The sequence below is a fragment of the Rattus norvegicus genome, chromosome 5, assembly GCF_036323735.1.
Source record: "Rattus norvegicus strain BN/NHsdMcwi chromosome 5, GRCr8, whole genome shotgun sequence".
Taxonomy (NCBI): Eukaryota; Metazoa; Chordata; class Mammalia; order Rodentia; family Muridae; genus Rattus; species Rattus norvegicus.
Window position 1 is genome coordinate 17464164 of NC_086023.1, and position 23414 is coordinate 17487577.

Genomic DNA, 23414 nt, shown 5'->3' on the forward strand with positions numbered 1-23414 from the left:
AAATATGCCTCATTTAAATATAACTTAAGACAACTAACATCTAAAAGGCCTTTGATATTTTCCCTTCCTCATATTTTGAAATTTATCTGCTGCAAAACAGGCAAATTTTAGAAAATAGTTTCTTCATAAGACATACATATTTCGAATTGACTTTGTCTCATGGACAATCAAATTTCTCACTTTCATAGGCGAAAACCCTGCAAGTCATCTGGGATACTTATACAATTGTATTTTTAAAGTATCTTTAACCTAACCAATTTTTAATACAAATGAACATACATTAGATTTTTATTTTATTTTATTTTATTTATTTATTTATTTATTTTTGGTTCTTTTTTTTCGGAGCTGGGGACCAAACCCAGGGGCTTGTGCTTCCTAGGTAAGCGCTCTACCACTGAGCTAAATCCCCAGCCTACATTAGATTTTTAAATCTGTTCAATCATTAACTATTTCTGTAAGGGCAAATACCAGTAACTAGATACACAACAGTTTGCAGCCCTAGAGCATGTGAGTTACTTAACGGTTAAAACAGTAAGTTGAGTGTTGGTTGTACTGAAAAAAAATCATCATTCTAAACTCAGCAGCAACAACGAATTTCAAAGCAAATGCACAGAGGTGACCACTGGTGACTAGAAAAGCCTTTATATTCTTTGATTAAATGACTTTTCTTTCAATGTACTCTAATTTTTAATAAAAGTGAGATCACACCACTCTTTCTGCAGTTAACCTGGGCATGCCAACTGCCTGCTCTGACCCCTCAGAGTGACTAAATATTTTTGTTCAATTTAGTAGAAAATCTTGAAATTCATCCTAGTGAGAGAAAAAGTAAAAGAAAGAAAGCCTATGAGGCTGGACCAGAAAAATGCTTATTTAAAAGAACCTTAGTGAATGACAGAGGACATGTTGGCATCTTTTACCTATAATTTGGTTGGCCACAATACAAACAGAATGAACTTGTCATACTAAAAATTGTATTATTCTTACTAATAATTTTATGATTCATGTTTGCAGTATTAGGGATTGAAGCCAGGACCTGTGCATGGTAGGCAAGCCCTTTACCACTGAGCTCTATCCCTAGTCCTATGATGACTTTTATTATTACTCTTATCCATCAAAAGGAAGATGTCAGGGCATGGTCCTCTTTGAGCTCTAGTGAAGAAGCTGCAAGAGACAAAATGTTCCCTTGCTACCTGAGCTGCTCTGAAAGAGGCCAGCAGAAGATGTTATTAATCCCATGGCTAGAGTTTGAATTCACTTTTCAGAGAAACAACCTGTTTTTTCGTTTATTTACCACCAAATAACAATACACAAGGCTGCATCCCCTGTATTTGGTTCCAGCCTGGGGGTTGGGGGGAGACACTGAAAGCAGTGTAGTGCACTCAGCATCCTAGAGGGGGCCCTGCTGTACCAATGCCACGAGCACGCATGCCCATGGTTACAAGTTTACAGTTGGCAGTTCTGACATTTTAAGTCACAGGTCTCCAACCCTCCTTGCAGGAGACTTCTGACGCTGGCCTTTTACCTAGTGCAGTGTCCTGTAGCAGCAGCCTCTCAGCCACACATGCCTGTTCCTTGTAAGCTTTGACCAAAGACAAAGCAGATGATTTTATAACTCAAGTCAGCAACTGTGGCTGTGCAGAAGAAACAGGCAGCAAATTCACACAGTTGCCCAAGTAGAAGAATGGAAAAGTAGTACCACAGCTAGGAAATTCGTATTCTGTGTTTGATTGCAACTTTAAAGAAACGTTTTTGGCCCATTCTGCTGTGCTCTTGATAAAGAGTTCTGGAGCCTTCCACCTGCCTAGTTCCCTTTGTTTGCCACACACCAACCTAAAACAAAAGATCCTGGAAGCAGTCATAGTGGTGAACAAAGCTCTTTCTAAATCCTGAAAGTAATGGCTTTCTGTCTAATGCCCTATCGTGTTATGTATTTATTAGCAATACATTTTCCATTTATTTTCTCAAAGATTGCCAATAAAGAACAGAATCACATAAGGGAGTAGCTGTAAAGCCTCTGAGTTCCCTAATGTCAAACTCATTAGCATCCGAATAAGCACACAGCAGCACGTCATCTGCACAATCGCAATTTTTTACTACTTTTAATAGCGTTTCTCAAAGGGCTCATTTTCAACTTTCTTCAGTGGTTAGTTGGGTCTCCTGGGAGAAGGAGCTTCCTGACGCTCACAGCTTCTACTCTGCAGCCTAGCCGTTTGCTGTCAGATGCGTCAGCCCTCTGCCCTAACCCCATCTGCTGTGGCTTCCCTCCCTGGAGACTAGAACGGAGGCAGCACAGCTGAGATCTGCTCGCGAAGTGTGCAGAGGGTGCTGAGGAAAGATAAGTTTAGGAATATGATTTGACACGCAAAGACCCAGGATGTGGAAGCAGAGTGAAAGAAGTGGGAAGCAGGGCCTCTCCAGGGGCTCACTGGGTCTGTCACTACAGTTCCACCCAGCTCCTCCATGGAAGCCCACCACAGTCAAACAGGGGTCTCCCACTGCAACCTGGGTGCCCCTCTTCCCACATACCCATGGCACCTTTAAACCTCCACGTTTACTAAATGTCACTCTCAGGTTTTAAGAATTATTATTTGCTACTCTTTAGTTGTTTTCTATGTCCTGTAAAAAACAGAACAAAACAACTTTTTCCCAATTTAAATGCATAATACCCCATGGGGAAGGCACATTGTTAAGACAGTTACCCTCAGGCCTGGAGGCTTCACCAAGGACCAAGGACTTTTAGCGGGGCTACCTGTACCGCTTTCTTGGAAGTTCCTACTTTTCTGAAACAGCAACCTTAAAAGGTAAAATTACATTGCAACCAAGATGTGGCCCACACAGTGTCTTTCTAATTAATGACTCAGATGTTCAGGTAGCTTAGCTCCACGAAGTCATCAGCCACTAGTCCATGTGATGACTTCCCTTTTTATGAATAATCAGAGGATGTCAAGCCTTAATAACTGCTTCATGGATGTCTACCTGCTTCTGCAAACCTACTTTGCAGTATGATGAATTTGTTACATTATTTCAAAGAAAAGAAATACAAACATTTGAGATGGTATTTTGTTCTTATAGATGAATGGATCAAGATGATCAATATGTCAACTCTGTCCCCCAAACAGAAAATGATAGTCATATTTATAGTTCCAAAGGAAGTAACACTTATTAAACCTCCCAAACTAAATGTAAAGTGAAAAGTTTGGCAAAGGGTCAAATGAATTTTTCAAATTGTGTGTGTGTGTACCACATACAACTTCTGGCTTAATATAAACTCAATGCCATTTGCCAATGTGTTGTAACTGACATGACCTCACCACCACTATCCATGTGGTATAATATTAACTTACCAACACCATCGATGTGCTCTAACATGAGCTCACTACTATCACCAATGGGGTATAGCACAAAATAACAATCACTGACAATGTGTTCTAATTACCATGACTCCCCACGACTATCATTGTGGTATGACTAACATGAGCTCACCATCATGTTAGTGATCTTGTGGCAATGATCTTATGGCATTGCCTACTTGGGAAAGTAGCCTGCTCTGTCTAGTCAGGAAATGCAATCCCAAATCCTCCCAGAAGCCTGGCAAGTTCAAATATAGTTTCCAAAGATTTCAATGTCAGAAAGATTTATTTCCTTAATAAGTCCAGATAAAAATACCAGCGTATTTTCTTTTGCATCACTGTTTCTGAGGTCCTGCTTTAACCATGTCTTTCAGTTTTACTGTCCGATCCACTGCTCCAACTTTTAACAGCTTCACACATTATTACTAGTCTTTGGAAAGGTAACACAAGTCCTTTGCAGTTCTAAATATCAAGATATATTTTATATTAATCAATATAGTGTTTTAAATTACAGCTAAAATTTGTGTAATGATGCACTATATCATATGCATATAAATACTTGCATTGTTAATACTGCACACTAGCATGCTTGTGTATATATTAATAGTGTACATAATAATGCTGAAGGCTACCTGTAGACACAAGGTGACTCCAGTTCCCATTTGTCATTTTACATCTCATAATTCCTGTTACCATTTGTGTTTGTCTCTCTGTTTTTTTTCAGTTCTAGTCAATAAGCGTCAGAGTAGGTTTTTTCCCATTATAGCACACAATTCTCTATTTAGGAGATGATGCATCCAATTTCTGTGAGTCTATTGCCACATAATAGTTATGTTGTTAGAAACAAATTTCTTCTGCTGAGCTCTCCAGGTTGGCATTAGATAATACACTTTGTTTTCTGGAACAAATGAATGTAAGTGTGAGTTTAATTCAAGATTTTTAGGCAAATAAAAGTGCTTCTTGCCGTCCATAAGCTGTACTTTAGAAGCCGTCCACAGTCAGGTGTCTGATTAGAGCGGGAGCTTCTATGAGCCTGGCATGGTCCACATGGAAAAGCGGTCTTACGGCAATGTGAGGTTGTTTCCAATTTTAAGTTACTAGATATTCACTTAGATTTCACATTATTTACCCAAATGCCTTTCATCATCTACTTCAATACTTTATGTTTCCCTGATTTATAATCCAAACTTAATACAGTTGGATAAAGTAGTATCTATCAAGCAATGTACTGATGAGCATTGAGAGATTTAGTCGACTTTTAGCGGTCCAGCTGTTGAACCTCTATCCTACAGAACATTTCTAGAAACCTTGAGTGCAAGGAGATCTACAGCCACTTTGATTTGCTTGCAGAACAGGTTGTTTGTGCTTGGAGGTTGAAGTCATGTAGAGGAATGAAGTAAGTGTAGCTTCCACAGTCCACAGACAGAGTGCTTATACTCATACTAGTAGGTATTCTAGTATTGATCTGTGCGCTTCCAGTCCCTTTACAAATAACAATACCCTTCCTTAAAGTCTGATACAATTCCAGTACCTTATATAAGACCTCTATTTCTCCCTCAAGATGATTTAACTTTTTACCTGATTTAAGCAACAAAATAGCCCTGAAAGATGCTTAAAGCCATGTGGTAATTAACATAACTGCATTTAGATGCTATTCATGACTGATAATTCCAACACCTTGTGGGAAAAAAGTTGCATGCTGTAAACATTATAAACATATTCAAATAAGCTTAACACAATCTGCCATGCTTATTTCTGCCTAGATCATGGACCAGCGAAATGGTTAATGCAAATGGATTTATAATTTGCTTTGGGGGGCCAGTTTCTTCTCCTTATTTATTAGCCCAGCTGATGGGGCAGATTTGATGAGGCACTTCTGGAATAATTGAGTCATCACACAAAGAAGGCTGCTAGCATTCAGAGTGGTTTTATCAGCAGCAAGCAGGCCTGATTACTGACAATTACACTCTGATCCGGTGATGGAGGAGAAAGAGCCAACGAGTGGGAAATGTCCGTGTTTCTATCCAGGAATAATTTCTACATTCATTTTACATGCTAAGTGTTTCCTATCTCTGCATAATAAACTGTAAACAGGAATAGATGGCACAATGTCCCTTAATATTTCCTGGTAATGAAGACACAAATGTACAGTGAATGCTGATAAATATAGATGAAACATAAGCTATTCTCCCAGTCTGTATTGTTACCTTTAAAACAAATGCATTTTTGTGGTAAAAGCATAATCATAGCTAATGCAAAAAAATGACAGAAGATTGAAACTGTCCTTGTAACTACATAGAAACTTTGCAAAAGTCCTGTTAATCACAACTGCTTTGAAGAGCGGTGAGCCGAAGGTTGAGGGTCTGGAAACCCCATCGTCCTGTGTCTCAACTGGAAACTGAAAAACTCCTTGGGTTAGATGCAGCAGAGGACAATGTGACGTGACCTCCATCCACACTCAGAGAAAACAAGGACAGCAGTACTGAAGGCACCTTCACTAGTATGGATTTCAAGGTCCCTTCTGTAAGGCATGCCATCAAGACACAACTGATCATGAATAGTAAAGTTACCTGTGGCCCCTGATCTGCCATGAGCAACGAGTTACTACCGTCCTCAAGCAGCTTTTAAGCAGCTTGTTTATGACACAGCTATCCACAAAGTACCGTGGACAGAAATGTACCTGACAGCTGCCTGTTACACCAGTCTTTTCTCCACTCGGAATTGAGTTTGAAATGGCTGAAGTACAGGAAGGTTGATATTTCTTAATGTGCTGCCTTAGATTTTAGTGAAAACACTCTAATTTCATATAGTATCAAGAATTTATTCTTTTAAGAAGGCAATCAGATGTGAACCATAAATAATGAATCTGCCTGGATCTGTTTGCTTAATCTTTTCTTTAAAGCCCCTTCCTGGCTTCCAAAGAAATAAAGTTATTCTCAGTTCTCCTGTGGTAACTATGGAAACCATGTTTTGTTACACTAAGCACTTCATTTCAAAGCTTGTGTTACAACTAAATATGCTATTTTGAGTAAATCTATACTAAGCATCCCTACAATGTCAAAACACTTTTAATGGAGTTCAAAGAACACTTGTTGATTAAAAAACAAGGCTATTCATTATGCAAAGGGAATTTTATTTCTTTAGGCTATTTCATTATATATATGGTTACACATTATTTTTGATATCCTTGGACATTTTCCAGTTTCCTTACAATTTTCAAGATGTTCTTTAGAATATTTTTAGCAAGTCTGATATTTTTATCAAAAGTAAATGTTTGGTTTTCATTAACATCTACATAATCGTCTTTAAGTATGAATTAAGATGAAAAACTATAGCCGTTTGCCTTCATTGTCTAATGATGAAAATGGAATGGGAGAATCTACTGAAGTCTAAAAGAAAAATGGCATGACTCCTCGTTGTTGAGGCCAATGAAATAATGGATTTTGGAGAAATAATCTTTGGATTTTTATTATCATTATAAAGTTGAATCTTTCCTACTGATTATTTTCATGTAAGTATCTTTCTTCTAAAATATACTACCAATGGCTCAATATATGGCTCGGTTACTGCACAGCAATATACATATTGCCCCATGAGGAACAAAGAGTATAAAATGAAATTTAAGGTACTACTCTTGTCGTCCTCATTACAAATCAGCAAGTCAAGGATCCTGATGTGATGGGACTGTCCTAAGAGAGAAGGGGACAGAGGAATCAGTGGATATGAGGGCAGCTCAGACAAATTCTGATGACTGTGCTTCCTGGGACATTTGGAGAAGCCTAAAAAAATAAGAAAATGTTCTCAAAGATCCCTGAAAGGATGCCAGTGGTCAAACTGGTTTGGTCAATGGGTTAAAGATACATTTTTATGCAGCTGCAAAAGGGTTAAAGACAGTAGATGGTTAAACTAACTAGCTGAAATTAAATGTCTTGAATTTGCTGATTTTATTTGTAACTTTCCAAAAAACTTTAGGACAAGAACTGCAAAATCTGCCTGCAGTCATGATTGATAGCATCCCCAAAAATCTTGTATTGAAAGAGAATGTTGATGGTCCAGCAATTCTGACAATGAGGTTCTGCCTTGCCTTCTACTTGCTCATGACTGTCTACTTTTACTTGGGCTTGGGTAGGTCCATGGAAGGAGTGATGTATCACCTAGGAACAATTTTAAGGCTATGGTATGTGCTCAGTACATTACTACTGAAGTAAGCCCAAAATAATCATTTTCAGATTCTTGAGAATATTCTTCTTACCCTAGCCCGTGTTCACTCAGGCTCACTGAAGGGGTCAACAAAACATGTGTTCCTTTGTTTTTCTGTGATATAATTACAATATTTATAGAAATATGACACAGTGCATTTTTGAAGTGTTACAAAATAGAAGATAAAGTCACTGTGTATCAATAATTATCACTTATATTCCCAAATAAATAATCCTACATTATCAATTTTGGCCTCCGAAGAATTTGTTTCATTTAGAACTAGAAGAGTCTTCCTAGGATTTACATTACTAGCTGTAGAATGTATTCTACCTATTGGTTGGCTCACTCTATTACTTTTCTCTTATTTTTTAACAAATATTAATAAGCTTAATAGCTTTAAAGAAAGACCTATTGTTATTCTATCGTTGTGGAGGCCCCAGGGTCTTTTTATGGTCTTATCAGTGTGAAACCAAGTCATGCTATGCTGTAAGGGATAATCAATTTCCTCAGCAACCTGGCTTGATAGAGTTCAGTTCCTTATTCTCGACAACATGGAGCTACAAGATGACAATGAGGGTCATTCCTGGAGGTTGATACTTTCCTTAACTATGCCTCCTTTGTCTTCAAAGCTGGCAATGCGGTTTGATTGAACATTATCCAACTCTAGCTCTCTGAATAATTCTACTACTCTTTCCTTTCTTCCCATCTCAAAGTTTCAGGTACTAATTGGGAGGGAGGCAACTGTCCTGTAAGCCACAATTCCTAGTCACTTACATGAATTCTTAATATTTTAGAAATAGTACAGCTCATTATCATACGTGTGATGCCACAAATCTTGGTACCAATATTAATAAATAACAATATCTCTATTGGTTTTCTAAAATCAACTTTCTTAACTTATCATATATTTTGGAAGGGCACTGAAATTGGAGAGGCATTTTGGAGGGGAAGTCTCATTTTAAATAGGCATCACTTACCTTTTCTAGCAGCTACTGAATTTGAACAGAAGAGATGTCATGGCTACAAAGGGGGCATCATCAGAGAAAACATGGAAAGGAGAAAAGAGAAAAGTTAGTTAAATAGCAATTATCTACCATTTGTTTATTGCATAAAAAACCCCTTATAGCAGTGGTTCTTAACCTGTGAGTCTTGAATCTTTTGGCAAACCTCTATCTCCAAAAAAATTTACATTACGAATTAAATAACAGTAGCAAAATTACAGTTATGAAGTAGTAATGAAAATGATTTTATGATGGGGGGTCACCATAACATGGGAAACTGTATTAAAGGGATGCAGCAGTAGGAAGGTTGAGAACCCCTGCTTTAGAGTAACATGAAAACTGTGTATCAGAATAAGAGTCTAGGTAGAATCACATATGATAACTAGATACATTATGTTAAAGACTATCCTATAACAACAGAAACAGGTGCCCACTATTAAGAGAAAACATTGCGTCTATTTGAGACCTTTGTACATAAGTACTTTTGAGAACCTTTTCTAGGAGCACACCTGAGAGGGGAAAGGAATTACCAACGATAGTCTTTAAAAAAAGAATCAGTGGTTTAACACTAATTTCTAATCAGATCCTACAGAAAGGAACAGCCCGCATGGCAGCTGTACTTTTCCCAGGGTTAATTACCTTTCACTGCTCTCTACTAATGAGTCAGCTGTTCCTGCCACCACACACTACCCTGGTTCATCTGGAGCTGGGGCTGTGGACAAACACAGGAGTGACAGACCTATTTACATATGGGGGTGTTGTAAAGATTTCAAAAGGGTTTTTTTTAAATCCCTTACTGCTCATATATTTCCATGATAAAATTATTTTTGACAAATAAGGTTTTATTTGATCAGCGACTTTTCTGCCTGGAAACAGGGTTCATCCCTGATTGATATATAAGAGTAAAAGCCTTGGAAGGAGGTGAACTTCATCGCTTTCCTCAAAGGCGTGTCACTTGTTCTTTAGTACCCCAGTATTGCAAAACTCCCACTGCAATGTGAGACAAATAACCCCTGATTTGTACAGCTTCCTTCACTTTTCAAGAAATTTCTCTACAACAGTTATGTTACTGAAAATTAAATTCAAAGGTAGAAGAGAGATTAAGAGGGAAGGATGCCCAGTGTAGTTTTGAGACTGCAAAGCAAATTTAAAAAATTAAGAGACTTCAAAATTACGTCTGTGTCAAGAACATTGCTGGATACTTTATCATCGCTAGACAGAACACACACAGTACGCACGCATATACATATGTAAGTCTAGATATACATATACCTACAGCCTATAGATGGTTTACTACCTATATTACAGGTCTTTTATTCAAACAACTGTTCTCTTTCCATCATATCATATTGACACAGTGAGCCCTTATATAATTTGAACAGTTTAGTGAAAAAGTTTTGATTCTCTTTTGCCCTTTTAATCCAGAGGTAGCTGAGGGGCTAGCCAAACAGTAAAGTAGCATGGAGCTCTATTTAAACATACTCAATTGCCTCTGAATAAAAGATCCTCTTCTGCTGGAAACTCCCAGTCTCTACCTCCCTAAACTCTTAGACTTTTGTACACACAGAGATCATGGACAGATTTTACTAATAGGCAGGGTCTCGTGTCTGACCCTAAAGTCTGGCTTGACATCATATAGTACTCACAAAGTGCCAAGTGCTCCTTGTTAGTCCACAGGCTACACTGACAACAAAGTAATGAAGCAGTGGTTCTTTTTTTTTTAATAAACAATTTTTTTTACTTATTCACTTTATATCCCACTCACTGTCCACCACTCTTTCTTCCCTCCCCTTCTCTTCCGAGTGAGTGGGAGCCACCTGGCTATCTCCCCACTCTGGCACTTCAAGTCTCTGGAAGGCCAGGCACTTCCTCCCCCATGGAGGGTAGATAAGGCAGTCCAGCTAGAAGAACATATCCCATATACAGGAACTCCACAGGAAGACAAACAGAGTCAACTAATCTGGACCTGTGGGGCTTTCAGATACTGAACCACCAACCAAAGAGCATACACAGACTGGACCTAGGCCTCCCCACAGACAGCTGTTCAGTTAGGTCTTCACGTGGATCCCAAACAACTGGAGCAGGCAGGAGCCGTACTTAATCATTAGCCTGCATCAGAATTACGCAGAGGCTTAATTCAGGCCAGAGGACTGATTCCAGTTACAGAGGGAGACCAGACCTGAGCGTCTACATGTCTAACATCTTGGATGTTGATAATGTTCATCATTGGAGACTGCACTTTGTGAACCACTGCTTTAACTACTCATTATTAAACATACCAAAAAGTCCCCAAACTCAAAGGCTAACAAATGCCCACATGGATCAGACAAGCATGTCCTCTTTATTTCAGAGCCATTTGTTTGCTCTAGCACTAAAACATCACGATAGAAAGGAATAGATAAATACTGAATGTTCTGTCCCAACACTGGAGCACATCCTGAAAAACACTTTATAAATTACTGAACTTGCTCTTACCTTCAGATGAAGCCATTCAGACCAAGAAAGACATAGTAATTTTGTGCTTCATTACAGGTGTGATTACCAAATATAAGCACACAAATTACAAATAGAAGATTTTGCACAATATTTAAATTTTCAAAAGGCAAATAAAATATGTGAATAAATTAATTACAAATTATAAAATAAAGAGAAATTAAAATCTCAAGCAATGATACAAATTGGGACATTCAGTATTAGCAAATTCTAGTAAATCCTCCTAACTGGAACAGTGTATTTCTGATACACACTCACATGAGAAGTGTTCTGTATTGATTACTGCTGCTTTGAAGGACACATTATACTAGAGACTTCTTGGAGGATGAAAAAACTTGTTTTTAATAAAAAAAATATTTGATTTCGCTTTGTGTAGGCAGCACACTGTCAGAGCCCTGACTATGGCATTCTGCAACACTGTTAGAAAGAGGGAAGTAATAAGATACATTAGAGTGAAATATCTTCCTGGTATGTTTTATTAAGGAAGTGGAGAGTGGCTCTCAAAATAGTAGACCATGACTAAAGCCACAGCAAAAGCTTTAGCAGGAAAGATTTTCCTGGATGTGAACTTATATACCAGCACTTCAAGAAGGTCAGAGAATAGGGTTCTATGTGTGCAGGTTCAGTAAACACATGATAAGGATCTTAAAGGTACTTTAAGGTACTTTCTGTGGTACTGTTGTCCCACAGAAAGAACAGAGAATGTCAATTTCATATAACTATGAGAACAATAACATCACGGATAAGGAATCCACTTAATATCTGTGTAACTAATGTTCTGGGTATGGAATTGCATTACCTAGGTAAGCCATTGACTTCTAAATCAAAGTCATCTTTCGGCACCTATTCTGTAGAAGAGAAACCAGTCAGAGCTCAAGTCCCCTGCAAAGGGCATGCTTCTAGGCTCTGCTACCACTGTGTTAAGGAAGATAAACCTGTCATGCAAATCAGAGACAGCCTAGTAAGCTGTGTGAGATACAGGTATAGATTCACTTATTCATGACTTAGAAATCACCCTGACTGGTTTGATTGAAAAAAACCAGGTCCCAAAATACAAATGTAAAGTTTGAGAGAAAACATAATGGACAGATTGCTGGCTATGTTATCTTTTTCTGAAAAGGAGGTGCAAGAATAAAATTCTTTAAACCTATGGAAATCCTGACCTTAAAATATAATTAATGTATTGTTTCTTCATAGCTCTAACTGAGAGTGCAAAGCAATACTGACTGGCAGCCCTCCTTATATAGATTTTAAGAGTTACAATGAATCTCATTACACGAATGTGGTCACCTGAACCTCCAGGTTTGCTGCTTCATAGGATGGCTCATAGGTCAGGCCAGCTCATTTCGTGCTGGTTCTGTCATTTATACAGTCTACAATCTCATCATCAACCAATAGACTTTTGCCAAATCAGCATTGGTAGTGCTGATAGATACTGATGGAGGTGACCTTTATTATTTCCTAAAAGAATTGTTTATTTTATTACGTATTGATAAATGAGAGTTATGCACATTATACGTATAAAGTTTAATTACTGAGTCAACTAATTAGCATATCTATACCACTTCAAATATTTATCAGTTATTCATCTATTATAACCAAGATATTGGACCTTTGGCCGTCTCCCCTTCTATTCCATCTCCAACATAACCAATACTCAGGTGTCTGACTCTACGTCTTTAATTCTTCTTGGTTTTCTATCACATGAAAGTTCTGCAAACAAGTACACAGAAGTAAAATGCCTCGAAACTACAGATCCCTGCTCATAAAGAATTAATCTATCTGATTCATTTACTAAGTTGGCAAGAATGCTCATAAAAATAACAGCTCTAGCTAGCTAGAAAGGCTCCCTTTCATCTACTTACCTCTTCTTTTTCCCCTTCCTACTCCTAGCTCTGTGTCCCTGTGAGAAACCTCACCTGCCCTATCCCAGCCCCACCTGCTCCTTCTAGACTGGAATCTCCGGTGAGCAAGGATGAGCAACTCCACCTCTTCTCCAGGAGCAAGTGTTCAGCCAGAGTGATGTCATTTGAGTGAGGACCAATCTATCAAATTAATAAGATAAGGGGACTCCAGGATAATGTCACCACCTCTGTAGTATGTATTTTAAAAAATAATATATTAAATCAACAAACTAAGTATTTACAAATGAAACAAACTTCCACAGCATGCAGCAAAGGTGGTGAGCATAAAGGTATCCATTCAGACTGGATAACATAATCAGTAAACTCATAGTTAAACTTGATTATCTTGTCTATTGATACTATACTTACAAAGGAAAGAGAATCTTCTTAGTTTTGGTTTATTTTGTTTTTGAGATATCTCACTGTTAGTCCAGGTTGTCCTGGAACACACTATAGTCTAGACTGGCTTCAAACTCATAAGCATTTTTCTGTCTTGAACTCTTGAGCGTCGGGATGATAGATAATAAGCCACTATACCTAAGTGGGAAAGAATATCACGCACAGTTTATTAATAAACAGATACCTACTTACAAATAAGCAAAAGCAGGGCCTTGTTAATGACTTGATAGATTCAATGCTTGCCATGAATGTATGAGGACTTGAGTTTAGATCCCCATGCACTTATGTGAAAGGTGGGTTCAGTCACATGTACCTGTCATCCTAGACTTGTAGAAGTAGAGACAAGCAAATCTTGTAGGCTTGCTTGCTGGTCATACTAACCAAAATAGGTTCAGTAAGAGGCATTGTCTCAAAACAAACCAAAAATGAAAAACAAAGCAGAAAGTGACAGAGGAAGACATCCAATCTCATGCTCTGGGCTTAATATGTTCATGCATGGATGAGTGTTCCCCTCCACACATGTGCACACGTGCATCACTCTCTTAATATGTTCATGCATGGATGAGTGTTCCCCTCCACACATGTGCACACGTGCATCACTCTCTTAATATGTTCATGCATGGATGAGTGTTCCCCTCCACACATGTGCACACGTGCATCACTCTCTTAATATGTTCAAGCATGGATGAGTGTTCCCCTCCACACATGTGCACACGTGCATCACTCTCTTAATATGTTCAAGCATGGATGAGTGTTCCCCTCCACACATGTGCACACGTGCATCACTCTCTCACGCACAAAGATGAGAATAAAAATATAAAAAGTATGCATAACACTACTATACTGTTCATTGAACAAAACTAGTAGCTTGGACACATAGGGGAGAAAGCAGTAGCATTAAAGGACTGTCATATTAAATTGGAAGAGGGACTACATGTTTTAATGCTTCAGAAAACTAAACTGGGTACTTCTAGAGAAACAAGGTGTGAAATAAAAGGATAGTAGAAAAGACAACTGTTTTTACCCAAGCATACAAATGGATTTACTTCAGAACATTGACACTAAGTGAGATAATGGTAGCTTCCAGTCTTATACATGAACGATATCTCAGACACTGGACCAGATTCTTTGGGAATTGACACTGTTCAGTTTATGGTGAATCAACTCACTATATTGTAAGAGTTCTTATAGAAAACTTTCCTGGTGTTACCATTCTTCATTCTGGATTTTACTGGCTAAGAAGCAGTTGAAACCTATCACCTACATGCCTTTTATCAAATCCCAGACCCAGGACAGGGTTACTCCTGGAATGTGAACTTTTATGGTTCAATGAGAACAGTTATAGCTTAGGTGGGACATAGAAAAGCAATAGTAAATAGGACACTGGAACTGAAGTAGGAGTCACAAAAGCAGTATGCTGTAGAAGATTTGAAAAGTGAGCTGGGGGTTGCTTCACAGTGACTGGATACTATGAACCTGGGCTTGGGGCAGCAGAGTTAGACTGAAGATATTTTTTGCCTACAACAGCAGTCTGACATGAGATCTGAATCTGGCACATGTACTCTGTGGTCCCTGAAATGCTCTTAAATCTTTCATGTTTAGTGTGGGTAATAACATACACTTGTTCTAGGCTGGTGAGTACTACATGAGCTATACAGACATAAAACCATGGTGCACTGTAGACATGCACTGTAGTTCCTGAGTAGAGTCCACAGGTGTGTGCTCCACGTTACAACAGAGTTGATAGGAGGCCTTACATCTTTGGAGATGTTCTTCAAGAGAACAGGAGACAGACTAGGGACACCAAAGAGAAAAGAAAAGGAGGAAGGATATAAAAGTAAAAGAGGACATAAATGGGAGTGATCACAGTACATTACTATGCCTGTGCAGAAATGTCAGAATGAAACTTCTTGCTTTATAAACTAACAATCTAAACAGAAAAGAATATGAACATAGCAAGGAAATTCATTAAGACACATTTAAAAATATTTACTGATTGCTGTTATTTTGTCTTAGAGCTTAATATAAATGCATTGTTCATATTTACTCTACCTACGCGATAATATCAATCAGAAATTAGTCATTATTTTAACCACCAAAGTGAAACTGCAGCACAGAAAACCTACAAATTTGACTAGTCAGTCAGTATCTCAGAACTCCTGAGCCTGGCCTCTTGCTCTAAGATCCATGCTCTCCACTCTGACAGTCTTTAAGCATCATGAGATGGACAATAGAGATGCAGGAATAAAGAGCACTGGAACAATGTTCCCACTGAGGGGTAATATCCAAAGCCAGAGTAAATGAACGCACAGCCCAGATTAAAGTAAGCAATACATGCTATAGAAAAATAATGTTAGTTAGAGGGTAGGAGGAGCTGCTTAAATCAAGGAATGAAATCAACCTTGTTGATTTGAGAGAGTAAAGAGCCACATGTGTCAATGGTGGGGAGATGGCTCAGTCAGTAAAATGTTTGCTCTTCAAGCACATGATCCTGAAATCAAACTTGAGAATTCATGTTTAAAGACAGACAGACAGACAGACAGACAGGCAGGCAGACAGCCTACATGTTGAGCACCAGATCTGTAAGAGATCGTGCTTCAAGAGTAAGGTTGATGGTAGCTGAGGAATGGCACCCAAGTTTTCACCTGGACCCACAGGTGTACACATACATGGTCAAACACTCTCTCTGTGTTGCCATGCACATGCACACACACAAACACACACAGAGTGAGAGAGACAGACAAAGTCAGAAAGAGATGACAGAGAGTGAGATCCATGTGTTAGTGTATAAACATCTACAGTCCGTGTATTTATAATATACTGTAAATGATTACAACCCAATAACAAAATTAGTCCAATTAAAATTGGTCAAAGGAGGGTAAGAAAGAGTAGAAATATGAATAATCAAGGAAGAGTGTGTGCTTAGAAATGTTATGATGTACAATTAAGATGTAATAGTTATAATCAAAAAATGTTTGAAAATGCATTTAAAATTTTTAAGTGGAGAAAATAATTGTACAAACATTTCCCCCAAAATAATATACATGTGACACAATAGCACACAGAATGACACTCAGCATCATTAGCCGCAGAGAAAATACAACTTGAAAACGAAAAAGAGATGTCAATTTATACCCACGTGGAAAAAATCAAATAGAAAGTAAGAAGTGCTGGTAAGGATGTGAAAAAGTTCATACATTGCTGGTAAGAATGTAGTAGTCCAAGTGTACCTAGTATTCCCTCAACTAGGCAAGCAAAGTAATCTCCGATTCTGCAACACAACTATGAGCTACATACATGAAAATAAAACTACATATCGACAAATTATACTGGACTGATCTTAGAAGCATAATTCACAATAGCCAACATGTAGACACAATTCAAGACACTATCAATTAATGAATGAAATAAGGAAGTAGTATATTTAATCACTGGCATAATTTTATTTGCCAATAAAAGTAAGTAAATACTGATATGTGTTGAAATCAATACAAGCCTTGAAAATATTGGTAAGAATTGGTGAATGAAATACGTCAGTCATGAACCCCACAAATGGTGTGATCAGTTACAACAAATGTTCAGGAGAAACATTTCGACAGACGTACAGAGTAGACTCCTGCCTGTGTGGAATTGGAAGCAGAGGTTTGGAAGGATGCTAAGTAAGAAGGACAGAAGACTTTCAGGAAAAATAAAAATGTTCTAAAATGATCATTGATGACGGATGTGCAACTTAGCACAAATTAAAGGCTACCTAAGTCACTATAAAGGAGTAAAGTGCATAATATATGAATCAGATCCCATCTGTTTATCTGTTTAAAGCCATGCACACTATTTTAAAAGTTTGCATTCTTAAAAAAACACGACAAAATGTTGTCAAACTGATTTACACACAGGTTTGGATAAGGGAAGCCAGCTTGTAGGCACGACATAAGCAGGGCACAAGGAGACAGATTGGAGGGGATGTTAACCATGAAGAGAAAACTAGCAAAGCTTTTGCCTATGGTACCAAACAAAAGTATGAGGTGAAATGTCTTGAAGAAGAGTCAAATGTCTGCTGCCTGCTAGGATCTAGGTCCTCTCTGGTCACTTCCATCCATAGATGAATTCTGGAAAGAAGCCTGTCTCATTATTTTCCTACCCCTTCCTGCAGATGGCAACAGCTGAAGGAACATTATCCACTTTCCTTTAACCCACCTAACTACGTCCATCTATTATGATAGCTTACCTTCCAGAGGACATTGAAAAGTTCTAGGTCTCTTCGTCTCTCTTATGAGGTAGATGTCTTAATTTTAATCTCATTCTATAAATGTAGTAAGCAATAAAAGCTGGCATGCTAAAGGAATTCACAGCTGAATCATAGTGGGTCATGCATTTCATACTGGATCGACAAATTGTGCGGGCAGCTTTGCCTTGGTTAAGGGTGAATGGTGCTACTCATTCTTGTACTTACTACAAATCTCCATGAATATGTGCCGCCTTCTGCCTGGATGTAGAGGAAGAGGCCTTTTTCTTCTGTGTAAGAGTGGGTTCTCCAAGATATTTCCTTGCATTTGTGTCCTGCCTCCTCCCTCCATGTATCCTGTCTTTCAAATTCTTATCATTCTGCTGAATTTCCACATATACTCCTTTCTCCTGTCTATATTGCTGTCTCTCCTCCCTAGAGTCAAACTACTGAAATATCATAAAACTTTGTTTTCTTACCCAAATTTTCCTAAACATGAACATGTGGCTTCCATTGATGTTGCTTTGGTTGTTGCCACCAGTGATCTTCTCTCTGACAGAGCTAACTGGGTTTTCAGTCATTTTCTGAGTAGTCAACATTATTATCCAGCTGACAAAATCATGTCTATATTTTTCCTCCTAATATCCCAGTTTTTCTGTGGTCTTCTTTAAGTTCTTCCCTTGGTAAGCCCACTTTCTCCATCTTTCTATTCATAGCTGGTCCTCCAGTTTCAGTCTGGACTCTTTTCTCATTGTCAATATTCTCCTTAATGATCCCATTCAAATGTCCATTCCCATCCTGGATCTCACTTTTGACCTTAACCTACTCACCATCAGCACCAGTTGTCTGAAACTCAGTAATCCTCAAAGAGGCCAACATTGATCCATCTGAATACTTTTCATATCCTGTCTTGATTCATCATTCACATGGTTGTCCAAGGCTATCATTTCTACTTGGGATCTAATCTCCAGTTTCTAGATGCTAGGTACGTAGTATACATTGACCTCTACCTGTAGTACTCACTTAGTAATATTTTCTAGTTCTTAACTCCTGGACTTGTTGTGCCTTCCACATTAGTCCTACTATAGTGTACGTCCTGTGACTCCTCACCTATTGTTCTCACTGCTTAACAAGTTAGTGGGACACGGCAGATTCTCAACGAGTCTGTTGAACGTATAGATTCAACGTTGCTGCAGTGCTGTCTCTACAAGATCTTCCATGAAGCCCTCTCTAAGCAAGATCTTCCATGAAGCCTCTGCTCAGAGCCATCTGTTTGGGCTGCAACTTCATCTTTTGAAGGCTGGGTAGAACGGGCTACTCTTGGTTCCTTCATTTTGTTTCTCCCATATTTTATTGAGTCCTTCATTTTAAGGCTGAGAGTTTGAGAACTGCACCTGGCCACAGCCTGTTTTAACAAACCTACTTTGATGTGAGTACTGATCTGTTTGTACTACTTTGTCCTATGCTGACTCATGTGTGCTCAGAGCCATGTACCCAGGCTTCTGTTCCTTTTCTACACTTCAGAAACCTAGACACACAAATATTTCATAGCTAATCAATTGTATATAAAATCCAAGCAACCTTTTACCTTGGTATTTACACTGTCACATCTCTCTCTGGGCATTATTACTCAAACAAATTGCTTAAAATCTTATCCAGTTGAAATCATATATTTTAACTCTGGGTTACTTGATGGGCATTGATCTAAGAAGATATACAATACTGAAATTGGAACGATTCATTCTGAAATTATTTCTTAACAAGCATTTCAGCCATTCTTAGTAGTGTTCTGAGTTTCTCTTTTAGTCAATAAGAAGATCAAATAGTTTTAAAGCTAGTTTATTGTCTAAGGGATTTGGTTAAACCTTATTAATTGCCTTTTTATTCTTTTTTCCCCTCCCCACTTTTTATTCTTATAATTTTCTCATGACATTCGTAAAAGATTAAAAAGCACATGCAGGTTAATTCAGTAATGATTTAAGGAAAGTATATGATTATTTTAACAGTTACCAGCTCATTGAGATTAGTATAAAAGCAGAGCCTTTGATGTGTCTAAGAGTGCTGTAGCTTGTAGTATATATAGGGTTTCACGCATTTATTCAGAGCAGTGGAACTTTCTCTCAAGTGAGGCCAATAGAAAACACTTGGAAGCAGAGAACATACTCATTTGTATGTCTCTTCAAAGGGTCATGACTCCTGACCTCAGCCGGGTTCTGCCCTTCCAGCCATGCATGGAATCACGACAGTGCTTGGCCCATCATCAGTGCAGCTTCCGACCTCCAGCAAGGTGAGAAGAACTGACTCTGTGCTATTGGCTGGTGACACGTATGGTAGTTGTGAAAATTTATTGATATAAAATACTTTGCTTGGTAGTTAGACTTATGTCAGCATGATATTATTACTATCAATATGTAAGAGTTGTATTTAATTATCAGATGCTTCTGAGTATTTGTGTTTTCCATCACAGAGCTGAAATTTTTCAGTGTGAAACCCACTGTTTAAGTCTTAATCTACTGTTTAGGTTGGACCTAGACTCCATGTGGTTCGTAAACAGACTATTTCTGCTATCGGGGTTAATTAGCATGATAAATATCTATCTGAAAGGTATTACGAGTACTTATGTTGTCTTTAACTTATTTTTCAAATTCATGTTTTAATTACAAAAATTTCAAAGTTACAGAATTTGTGAGACCAAAGGAACTTCAGAGGTCACCTTTAAAGTGACAGATGTTGATGATAAGGAAAAAAAGTGTGTCAGGTCATTCAATGTCTTAATGATACTTAACTATAATTGAACCCATATGTACCTGGGACCCAGAATCATCTGCTGACACTGGCTTTGTTCTGATACTCTGCTTCAGAGACCATGGTACATGGGGAAAGATTAAGAGACATGATTATTCTGAATAATAAATAAAACCATCTATTAAAGAACTTAAAACAGAAGTTGGCTTAAAGCAAGCATCTGGCAGATGGGACAGTTATTCTTATTACGTATAGTCAAGTTGAACACTTCACTACCACCATGAAAAACTTGACCTGTGCAACGTTATTATTAAAGAATTCTCTGAATGATTTCATGTAGGAGAGAGAGAGAGAGAGAGAGAGAGAGAGAGAGAGAGAGAGAGAGAGAGACTGAGAAACATACTGGGTGTGTGTGTGCATGCTTCTGCTATCTGATGAAGCCAAATCCTGGACTCCAGTGGCTTCTCCAAGTTCCCTAAAGCTGGCCAGCATTCTGCTCAGATCTGTCTGTATATAGAGTCAGATCATTGGGGTATTAAGGCTGATAAAATCAGATTATGAGAGAAATATTCCCATAGAAGTAAGGGATTCAGGCATGGACACTCCCCAAGCTCTGAATGTTTATAGTTGCAGAAAGGGGTCACATAAGACTTGAGCTGTGGGAAATCTGACCGGCGCACAATTTCATACCAAAACAACATAGTCAAAATACTTGGGAATTTGGTCTTTCAACCAAAGGGCTGCCATCAAAATGTGTAAGCTATCTTGCAACACAAAATCTTAATCTGTAAGGTTATTTAACTGACTATTTAGAGAAAAATAAAAAACAAACACTCCACAGTTTAGAAAGACTAGGTGAAATATACTGAATTAATCTGTTAAGATCAACATAAGAAGTGTCTGGAAAGATTGTTGGCATGTTCTTTTGGGTTAGGCTTGAAACCTGCCTTTTGGGAGGGTTATGACAGGGAGCTTTAATCCCTGAGAAAAAAATTCCAAAATTCATCATAGAAACTAGCATCATGAAGTCAGAAAAAAGGAGGGTGGGTGCGAATAACTTCCCCTACCATTGATAAGAGCCACCATAGCATCTCCATCCCCACTCTTGCATTTCCCCAGGTCTGACATTCTGCAGATGACCGCCCTTATTTGTCCCTACATGTTTTCCAAAATATAAAAGTGAAATAGAGTCCCAAGGGCACTGTACTTGAAAGGTTATGAGAGTTAGAGAATTTTAACCATGCCTGCCAAATCAGCAGATGGCTTGTGATTATAATTATATGCATCAATAAAACGAATAATCTTTACAAAATTTGAATTTCTGCTAAAGGAAGGGATTTAGTAAACAGATGCAACAGAATGCATTTCCTTAACCCTTTTGGGAGACACTGGTATCTTTCACCCACACAAAAGCACCAAGGGCTCTGTGTGCTGCAGGTCGTGTGCTCAAATTCGTGTCCTCTTTCTGGAGCAGTCTCATCGTAAGCCTCAATCTCTTCCTGATTTGATTTTCTTCAGGGCATATTTCATCCTCACCTCTTTTTCACCCCTCAGAATAGAAATATTAAGACTAATTCTCCACAACTGTTTGATATTTGGAGGAGGAAAATGTAAAATAGGTAAACACTTTCATTCTAATTCATAACAAATCTACCACAGAAACAAGCAGGGTGTCTTTCCAACTGATGGTCGTTTACAAATCAGCTTTTTAAAAGCACAATTCTTCTTTTGCCGTTTTCATATTCTCTTTAATTTATATTCTAGGGAGGAAAATGTTGTTTATTCCTTTTAAGCAATTAACCATTTCACTTTCTGTCTGGTTCTGCCTCATGGTGTAGGCAATGGAAGCTAAGTTTGCTCAGGCCAGGCATTAATTCACTCACATAGATACTAAGCATGTATGTGACACATTAGGGAAAAAGGTAGGTTTGCCAAACCAGCATTTAGTCATGCTTTCTACATGAGGAAAATGTTTTAACTTAGGAAATTAAATTAAATTCTGTAAGTTTATATGCATCAATAAAACAAATAATCTTTACAAAATTTGAATTTCTGCTAAAGGAAGGGATTTAGTAAGCAGATGCAACAAAATGCATTTCCTTAACCCTTTTGGGATACACTGGTATCTTTCACCCTCTTAAAGAGAGTCTAGAAAATATGAGACAAAATTAATATTTTGTGTTTATCAAATTGTAGTGTCTATGTTCTTTATGGAATTGCCAAACTGCGGACCCTCATTAGACTAGTATCAATGGATATACTTCTCATCAGCAAACTAGAAGTATATTAAAGAGGTTTTAGCAAACATAGGCATATATATCTAGCAACTCTGTATTTATCCATTATCAATCAAATAAACTAAAATACCCCAGTTTGAAAAGCTACTCTATTATTATATTTAATCATATATGAAGTATAATAATTTAAGTATATAACTAAAAAATTTAAGACATTACTTTTTATAGTATTTTTTTGTGAATTAACAATATTCTCTCATAGACACAGGATTAATGAAATCAGAAAATTTCCCATAGGCACAGGATATTTGGAATTGGAAAAAATTCCTCAGCAACAATATTCTCCCCAAAACAGAAACTTTATTTTTTATTAAAAACTCACTGATTTGTTGCAACATTTGACAAAACAATATTCAAATATTGTAATGCAATCTAGTATCTCTTACAAGTTACTAGCACAGAATTTTATCTGTTACTAAAAAATACTCAACAGTAAGTGAGTTCGAGTATCATATAGATACAAAGTAGAATAAAGTACTTTTCAATAATTATAGTGTGAAGAAAGAAAATGTATGCTTAATTTAAGGGTTAAATGAAAAGAAATAGTATAAGCTAAAAACTAAATAAATTCCAATGGCACAAGAAATTAAACTTATTGATAAAAAATTAAGAGTAAAATCAAACTATTATCTTTAGAGTTAAGAAACTTAGCTATAATTGTTTAAATTTGTGATATTTTACTATGTATTTAAATATCAGTAAATATTTTTTACAGGAAGTTCATATTGAAATACAATTTAGAATTTTAATATGCTCTTTTGAAAGTTACTAAACAACTGTATAAGAAGTCAATTTGGCTGCAA

At 37.6% G+C, this 23414-nt stretch overlaps 1 protein-coding gene across 9 annotated transcripts in view; it reads right to left on the bottom strand.

The window, feature by feature from the left end:
- St18 (ST18 C2H2C-type zinc finger transcription factor) overlaps positions 1-23414 on the bottom strand; it is a 331712-nt gene that overhangs the window by 94781 nt on the left and 213517 nt on the right. For 8 of the 9 annotated variants that reach the window (XM_017593173.3, XM_039109332.1, XM_063287207.1 and 5 more), the window contains 1 exon segment: positions 8528-8570. The gene's annotated coding sequence lies outside the window, so the exon portion shown is untranslated. 9 annotated transcript variants of the gene reach the window in all.